Source organism: Grammomys surdaster, unplaced genomic scaffold (genome assembly GCF_004785775.1).
Source record: "Grammomys surdaster isolate TR1022 unplaced genomic scaffold, NIH_TR_1.0 194, whole genome shotgun sequence".
Taxonomy (NCBI): Eukaryota; Metazoa; Chordata; class Mammalia; order Rodentia; family Muridae; genus Grammomys; species Grammomys surdaster.
The window spans coordinates 1,617,029-1,626,223 of record NW_021604639.1 but is presented as its reverse complement, the minus strand read 5'-3'; the positions used below and the strand labels follow the sequence as shown (position 1 = coordinate 1,626,223).

The 9,195-nt window shown below is 44.9% G+C and overlaps 1 pseudogene; it reads left to right on the top strand.

Moving 5' to 3' along the window:
* Nucleotides 1–8,489: 8,489 nt before the first annotated feature.
* Nucleotides 8,490–8,611, top strand: LOC114623236 (annotated as a pseudogene).
* The last annotated feature ends 584 nt before the right edge of the window (nucleotides 8,612–9,195 follow it).

Here is a 9,195-nt window from a genome sequence, read left to right as displayed (position 1 = left end):
AGAGAGAGAGAGAGAGAGAGAGAGAGAGAGAGAAAGAGAGAGAGAGAGAGAGATCGATCTAAATTCTAAATGTGAGTGAGAGGAGAGACAGATGGGGATGATGTGTGGTTGTCCGTGTGGGTGTTGTGGGATATAGAGCCACTTGTCCAGAGCCACTTAGAATATGCCAGAACACCACTTCATCCTGCTTAGGAAATGAAGTGCTGGCCATAACTGGTCAGAGGAACCTGATGACAAAGCTACTCCTCTCTGAGGGCAAAGGCAAGTGTGTATCGTACCACGATACGGTGAGCGGGGGTCCTTTCTACTTTCCACTTACTTTAGCTGTGGAACCACAATATTCTCATCTGCCCAACAAGATAATCAAGAGGGAAGAGTTCAACGAATTAAATATGGGGACTGGATAGGCAACCTTTCAAAAGAAAAAATAGAGAGGATGTCAAATAGAACCAGCTGACTAGAAAAGGTACTCTGAGACAGGCCGTGGTGGTGCACGCCTTTAATCCCAGCACTTGGGAGGCAGAGGCAGGCGGATTTTTGAGTTCGAGGCCAGCCTGGTCTACAAAGTGAGTTCCAGGACAGCCAGGGCTACACAGAGAAACCCTATCTCGAAAAGCCAAAAAGAAAAAGAAAGAAAAGGTTCTCTGTAGGTGGGGGTAGGAGGGGGCAGTGCATGACTGGTGGCTGGAGTAGAGGGGTGCTGATGTTTGGGCAAGGCTATGGCTTGGACACACAGCTCACACTGACAAAGAAACCTTGGATTGTGGACCCCAGAACCGAATTTCAGAAAGTAATTAATTGGGACTTATACTTTTGGGAGAATATAGGAGAAAGTCGATGGGAGAAGTCGTAGCTTCCTTGGGCGATTAAGCCTCGTACACAACCGCAACAGAACATTTCGATCAAAGCACAGTGCCAGAAGGACAATCCTTCCAGTCCCTTCTCAACAGCTTCTATTTCTAGTGTTAGGCAGAGAAAAGAAAATAAAACACATCTCTGGAACATACTACCATCATTCTCCTGGAACGCCACTGTCCTTTTTCGTTCCTCTTCTTCCTTCTGGGTGACCTCTTGGCACACGGGGAAAGACCCAGATCCTGGGGAGCAGAATCACGGTTTAGTTTTTGGCTGCCTCGCTGAACTCCTTTACTGTGCTGCTTCCGCCACCGTGCGGCGGCACGCTGAACCGCTGCTCTCAGGTCAGCGCTTTACGTTGGCAAGAACCCCAGGAGAGCATCTTCTCTGTTGGGTGTTAGTAAGAGAGGACCTACAGGAGTAGATAAAGAGCGTCTTGGTTCGACTATTCCAGGCACGTCTCATTTAGAATCAATCGGAAGCTGCTTTAGAGGGGCGCCGCTTCGCGGAGTGACTTCCTGAATCTGAGCCAGTCTTTTCTTAGCACGAAATACAAATAAACAGGGAGGATTGCTCGGAGGCGCAGGCTGCCTAGGCGGATCTGCTGTGACAGGAGCGCTGCTGCTGACAGGGTGGGTCAAGGCCAGGTTTGGCATCTCTACTGTGAAGCAGCAGCCGGCAGCATTCCGTAGAGAGCCAGTTCAGCATTCCTGGAGCTGTTTTTCTCTTCTAAGACAGAAATTTCTTCTCTCCCCCTTCCTTACTCTCTCTGAACAAGCAAGATGACTTCCCTTAGGCCCTTTGGGAAACAGGGCATGCGTGAGGCCTGCCGAGGGAGCCTTGTGCCTAGGTGGATAACGGTTCTGCCTTTTGCAAACCTGTTTCCTTAACTTTCACAGTGGGCACAAGTCGTCCCGCAAAGCTGGTGAAGATTGAATGAGGCTTCTTTGTCTTGTGCCCTCTTCTGCTCTGCGCAGCCTAACAAGGTGCTCTTTTCACATGTTTCTTTTATTCAAACTGTTTGCCTTATGTGTATCCAGGCAACCTTTCAAATACGAGTATAGAATATAGAGGAGCTCAGGACAGCCAGAGCTACTATGCCATCCACAAGGAGAGCGAGGGCAGATACGGATAATCACAAGTCCTTGGAGGGGGCGCGGGGAGGAAAAAGGAGGAAACCAATATCTGAAAAGCAGAAGGGGAGAGAGGTGAGTCAGCTGGCTAGTGCCACATAATTGGTCAGCGACAGAGTTGGGCCAGTGCGGAGGCATAACCTGTCCACTACCCACAGGAAAACAGGACAGCAAGAAAGGGGTCCTCCGCTAGGGGGCCTCGGATCCAGAATACTGTGTGAGAGAACAGCAAAAGCCTGAGTGAAGGAGAAACTTTCAGTCAGGAGGAGAGCCCATTAGGGGAGGGAAGGAAATGGGCACTGTCCAAGAGCACTGGAGAAAACTTTGACTTCAGGTGCTCTGGGAATCAAGCTCATGTGAGTCGGAATCTCAGAGTCAGGATTAGTCTCCTAGAACCCTGATTCTACTTAACAAATTATTTGAGAATTTCATACAGGAATACAGTGTACTTACACCAGTCGTTCTCCTTCCTGTGAACATTCCAGCTCCTTCTGTGTGTTCCAACACCCCCACCCTGAATTAGTATCTCTTCTTATATAATTACTAGTGTGTGTGTGTCTGTGTGTGTTTGTGTGTGTGTCTCTGTGTGTGTGTCTGTGTGTGTGTGTCTGTGTGTGTTTATGTGTGTATAACTTACTGAGTCCAATTAGTATTGGCCTTTTGTTCATGTGTTTAACATCTGATCATTTAGGATCAGAGATTCCTTTCTGAACAACAATCAGTCAAACAAACAAAGAAACAGGTTCGCCCTTCCTCAACAGCCACTGAGTGCTTACAGCTCGTTCAGGTGTGGGGCCTTGTGAAGTTTTCCTTCGCTCATACTGACATGTTACCAGATGTGGTCTTTGGCTGTCATTTGAAAGCTTGTGGGTACAATGTCATTGTCCTGCCTAGAAGACACTATTTTGTACCAGTTGTCCTGATCCTCAGGATCTTATACTCTCTCCAATTTATCTTTAGAGATGTTCCCTGAGTCTGAGGTACAGAGTCACCCATGTACCAGTTGGTACTGGGAACGTTCAGGCCACTTATACTCCATAGTTTGATCAGTTGTGGATTTCTCTATCAGTCTCCATGTGCTACAAAAAGAACTGACTTTGCTAAGTGAGCGCACTACGTTCATCTATAGTATAAGGGTGAATATTTAGAGGGCAGTTGGAAACTTCATGGATTTAGTAATATGGTAGCAGCCTTTGAAGTCTATGATCTCTCCATCCCAGGGTTCTTGGCCAAGTTTACATGAGTTCCCTCCAATTGATCAAGCTTTATGTTACAGTGGATAGTTGTTGGTTACCAAGATACAAGTATCACTATTACATCACTGGGAATGCCATTGTGGGGGTTCATGGGATTCAGACTTGGGTAGGACTGTCAATAACTTTCGTAGCATTTTCTGACACTATGAGACCTCTAAAGAGGATATTTTCTGGTCAGTATCAGCTTCATTTCTGTAAGTCCTATGACCAAGTATGTGGTGTCTTCAGCAATAGGGACTTAACATCATTTATGACAGGCACGGCAAAAGCAGTGAAAAAAGTCTATATTGTTTTGGAGTCTTTTGAATTCCATTCACCAAAAACTCAAAGTAAGGTATCACTTGTATGGCACTATATTTGTTTTGCGTGTGTGTGTGTGTGTGTGTGTGTGTGTGTGTGTGTGTGTGTGTCTGTATGTGTGCATTTGGGGTGGGGCCTGGGGGGCTTGGTTAGTCTATGGTTTCTGGGGGGAGCTATTGACCCACTATTAAAACTACATCCATCTTCCTGTCTGTCTTCTGTATATCATCACTTGAATAAAAAATTCCTGCACAGTCATGGGCATTTGAAAACTTGGTCCCCAAATAGTGGCTCTGTTTAGGAAGGTTTAAGTGGTACAGCCTTGCTGGAAGAATTATATCACTGGGGACCAGGCTTTGAGATTAAAAAGCCTTGCATACTTCCAGTTTATGTTTTCAGCTGTCTATGTGTGGTTCAGGATATGAGTGCTCAGTTTCCTGTCCCTGCCACCATTTGCTGCCATCCTGTCCCTCCTTTTACCCTTTGGAACTGTGGGCCCAGATAAGCTCGCTCTTCATAAGCCGTCTTAGGTGTGGCATCTAATTGCAGCAACAGAAGAGGAGCTGATTCCAAGCAGCTGTTTGTGTTTTCTTGAACTTCAGTTTACTTCATTTGTTTTAAGTTCATTCAGGTGTATCATGAATTATACACATGAATCATGTGTATAATTGTTCTTTTAAATTCTGTGTCCTGAGGTTAACATTTATATAGGACTGGTAGTCCTGGGGAGGATGGCATGCTGACTTGAGTTTTCTTTTTCTCTTTTCCTCTCTTCTCTCTTCTCTCTCTCTCTCTCTCTCTCTCTCTCTCTCTCTCTCTCTCTCTCTCTCATTCTTTCTTTCTTTCTGTAGTGGAACCAGGGCATGTGAATTTATTTCATTGGTTGTGTGTCTGAGATTCTATCCTGCCTATGTTGAGTGAATGTTTGTTTTGCTTTTTGCTCTTGCCAGAGCTTGGTTGATTTCAGGGTAACAGGAAGGAGGAGTGATTAGGTCACTCATTGTTGGCTTTCGGTTGGAGAGACTGGGTCATTGCAATTTAGGGGTAGCTGGTGTGTCAGGACATCTTAGGGGTGGTGTCAGATTGGGTGAAGTCCAAAAAAGCCCTCCATCTCCCAGTGTGGATCCTAGCTGGGCCTGGAAAGGTAGCTAAAGACAAGGGACCAGGCTGACTCATGGCGTAAGCATAGGAATGTGGCTTACAGCTGGACTTGGGGCTGGAGAGACTGCAAGGATAGGGAATGTGCTGAAAGAGAGTCACCCAGAGAGTATGTGGCTGTGACTTCTAGCTGGGTCTGAGCCTGTAGCAGCTGCGTGGGATAGGGCCCTGGATTAGGTGAGTGAAAACATTAGACTCCTAACTTGGCCTGCTATATGGTGAAAATCTTGTATGAGACTCAGGTAGAATGTATGCAGATGTGACTCCTGACTGAGACTAGGCCACTCCATTCAATTCTTAAAACTGAAATTACTTACCCTCCGGTGAAAGAGAAAGATATGATGGAAATAATGGAAATGTGATGGGAGTATTCCAGACAGGACTCAGTGCTGTCGGGTGCTCCTGGTTCATTGATGGTTAGAGAGCTGCTATTCTTTGATTCCTTGCTATGTATCAACCATGCAGCAAATAAAATAGTCTCTTGTCACTAAGGACTACTTAGACTTATACAGCCACTTCCTTCATTGATTTCAGTTTCATCTCTTGAATGAAGTCTTGCTGGAGAGGGTCCAAAAACCAAGGCATAAAAACAATGAGGAGATTTGTTTTATTGGGGGCTGAGAAGTGGAGGGGAGGTTTCATTTCCAAGTTAAGGGAGGAAAATGAGAATGGTGGTTACACATTGCCCCCTGGTGTTTATAAGTGCTTATTGCACCCAATCTGCCTCTTCAGGGCCCAACAAGGCAAGCTGCCTTACCTCCTTCCCAGGTAGGTGAGCTTCCTAATAGTGTACTTCCTAATAGTGATTAGGACAGGCTACTTGTTTACCAATGTTCTTGCACACTTGCTGGCCACACGGACTCACAGGAGGAAAAGGTCACAGATAAAGAGAAATAGACTGCTTTTTCCCCCCACTCTATTCTATGCTCTCTGGCTTCTATTGCAGTGAACCAGAGAACTGACTTGAGTTGTGATTAAAAGCCATACAGATTTATATGTCATTAAAGTCCCCCTTCTCAGGATTTTGTAGACATTGCTGTCATATGACTGGGGATTGTGCACGTCACCTTGCCTGGCTGCCCTCCACAGCACTCAGTGCTAGGGAAGTCTGTCAAGACACCATTGATTTTATTATTTAAGTGGCTGGGAGTGGCGAGGAGGTCTTAAACCATGGGAATGCACTGTCAATAAGACTTTGAGAGATGTCAGCACTGGGGATGCTTTATGAGAGTGGGGGCTGCAAAAAGCTGTTTAACGCAGGCAGCTCTGAACGTTAATGTGATGCCATGGGCAAAGTATTGAGAGAAGTGTCTGCACAAAAACAGCTGGAAACTATGAGTACAGGGATCCCATGGAAGCTTTTCATGGGTCAGGGGACAGGATGGAGTAGGTGAGTGCCATCCAAATGAAGGACCAGTGGAGATTTAGTACAACTGCAAATTCAATCACAGATACAAGTTTAATTGTGCTTACAGCCCCATTAAAGGCACTTAAGAGAAAGGAACTGTGAGTTAATAGAAGGGAATTGTGATGCTATTCCTGTTGTCAACTTGAAGACATTCGGAATGAACTATAGTCCAGAAATGGAGGCACACCTGTGGTCCAGATCTTGAGGCTGGAAGATTCGGGCTTTTGACCTGAATCTTGATATGGGATGACACATGCTTTTGATCCAAATCTTGAGGGATAATGGCTAAGAAAATTTTAGGCCCAGGCAAGTTAGTACATGCCTTTAATCTCAGGAGACGGAGGCAAGCAGATATCCAAGTTCAAGGCCAGCCTGAAACAGAGCTAGTTCCAAATCCAAGCATAGTGGTACACACTAATCTGGTACACGTTAATCTGGGCCATCTCTTCTGCTGAAGGCCTACATAAGAACAGTGGAAGAAGGAAGGCTCACTCTTTGCCTGCTTGTAATTACTTACCGGCACATCTGTTGGAGCTTACATCTTCAGAATTCCAACTTATAAAAAGACCAGCTAAAACAGATAGCCTCATGTGACTGACACCTGGACTTCCCATTCAAGGCTGCCCATTGTTGGGTTAGTTGGATTGCAGACTGTAAGTCATTACAATAAATTCCCTCAATGTATAGAGGCATTCTATAAGTTCTGTGACTCTAGAATACCCTAATACTAATTTCAGAAATCCGAATGGATTTTATTTAATCTTGTGCCCAGTAATCAATGGGAAAGATTGCAACTGAGAACTTCGGAATTTTGTGATTATACCATGTTCAGTCTTATGGGTACACCCCAGTTCATTCACATGGCATTCTTAGGCTGGAACTACCATATTAATGGCACAGTTAGGTCTGTGTTTTAATGGACCACCTTGGCATTGAAAGGTGATATACCTTAAGCCTCTGCTTATATGGAGGTGCTTCATACTGAGGATGCTAGATCATATCAAAGGATCTTCTGAGATTAGTTTCAAAATCACCTGGCTGGTTTTTGTGCAAAACTCCATATTTCCTGCTTCAATTTTAGAAGACCTGGACTCGGGGTTTTGAATACACTCAATTGAATTTGCCATCTATGCTGGCTAGTGTATATCAATTTGACACAAGATAAAGTGATCAGAGAGGAGAGAGCTCCAATTAAGAAAATGCCTCTAAAAGATCTGGTTGTATGGTATTTTCTAAATTAATGATTAATGGGGGAGGGACCAGCCCACTTCAGGTGGTAAACGTCACTAAGTAGGTGGTCCTGGGTTTAAAAAGCAAGCAGGCTAAGCAAATCATGAGGAGCAAGCCAGTAAGCAATGCTCTACCATGGCTTCTGCATCAGCTCCTGGCTCCAGATTACTCTTCTGATTGAGTTCTTGTCCTGGCTTCCTTTGATGATAAACAGTGCTATGGAAGCATAAGCTAACTATACCTTTTGCTCTCCAAGCTTCTTTGATTATGATGGCAAATCACAGCAATAGAAACCTTAACTAATACACCATCTGTGATGGTTATGTCTGTCTTGCAATATTGAATCTCCTAGCAAGAAAGTCTCAAGGAGGACTTAGTTAGATTAGGTTGGTCTATAGGCATGTCTGTGATGACTTTTTTCTTTAACTGAGTTAATAGATGTGGGAAGACTCAGCATGAATGTGGGCAGCCCAATGCTCCTATTTCTACTCAGACTTCTCTCATCCAGAGCATAGATTTGTGATCTCCACATTCCCTGCTTGCCTGTGGCATCTTGCCATAGGTTCACTAAGCCAATATCCCACCATATCTGAGAAGGAAAGTCTTCCACCAGTGGAGAAGCTGTCTTTTAGTCCATCACCCTCCACCCTAGATTCTATATACCTGGAATGTTTCCTCAGCCTGACTGCTTCACTTAGAGCAAGAGGGAAAAATTCCCAGTGAGGAATACTTAGCTTAGTCAACAGCCATGGATTAAATGTGTACCCTAAGTGTATACATTGGAAACTTCATCCCATTGCAGATGTGTTGGGAGGTGGTGTGTAGTGGGAGGCAATGGGCTGTAAGACTTCCCTCATGACTGCATAGGTGCTGTTGTAGAGGAACTCAACTGTGACTGCTGTATGTCTTCTTCCTGTGGGGATGTCAGATTCCTATGCAACACAAGACATGGAAGAAAGGACTTCATGATCTCAGGTGCAAGTATCTTGGACTTCCCAGAATCTAGAACACTAAGAGACATTTGTGTTGTTTATAAATTACAGTTGTCCAGCATTCTATTATAGCAATATGGAAAGTGCTAAGATTCTGGTCTACTTTTATAGTTTGTTCTCTTCCTACATAAATCCCTTGTCATAGAGCTATGGGCACTTCCCCTGGCAATGGGAAAAGAAACACTTTGTTGGTGGTGGTGTTCTTATATTAGTTAAGGGTAGAGTAGATTGGATTCCTTTGTTCACCCTTGCTTGATGCCTTGCTTGCTGGATACATTAGACAGTGTTTCTATTCCTGCACAAACATCATGAACAAGAAGCAAGTTGGGGAGGAAATGGTTTATTCAGCTTACACTTCCATATTGGTGTTCATCACTAAAGAAAGTCAAGACTGGAACTCAAGCAGGTCAGGAAGCAGAAGCTGATGCAGAAGCCATGGAGGGATGTTTCGTACTGGCTTGCATTCCCTGGCTTGCTCTCCCTGGCTTGCTCTGCTTTCTTATAGAACCCAGGACTACCAGCTCAGGGATGGTTCCACCCACAATGGGTCCTCCCCACTTGATCGCTAATTGAGAAAATGGATCTCATGGAGGCATTTCCTCAAGGGAAGCCCCTTTCTCTGTGCTAACTCCAGCTTGTGTCAAGTTGATACACAAAACCAGCCAGTATACTGGCCAAAGCTGTCTTATGGCTAGGACTCATAAAACTAAAAACTAAACCAAATCCAATCCAATCCAAGTAGCACAGCATAGGAATAGGAAGACAGACAGAGACTTGTGGGCCACCATGCCACCCACAGACCTGTCCCCCAACACATGGCACAGGTGGGCCATAGACAACCCACTTGCTGCCATGCCATACAG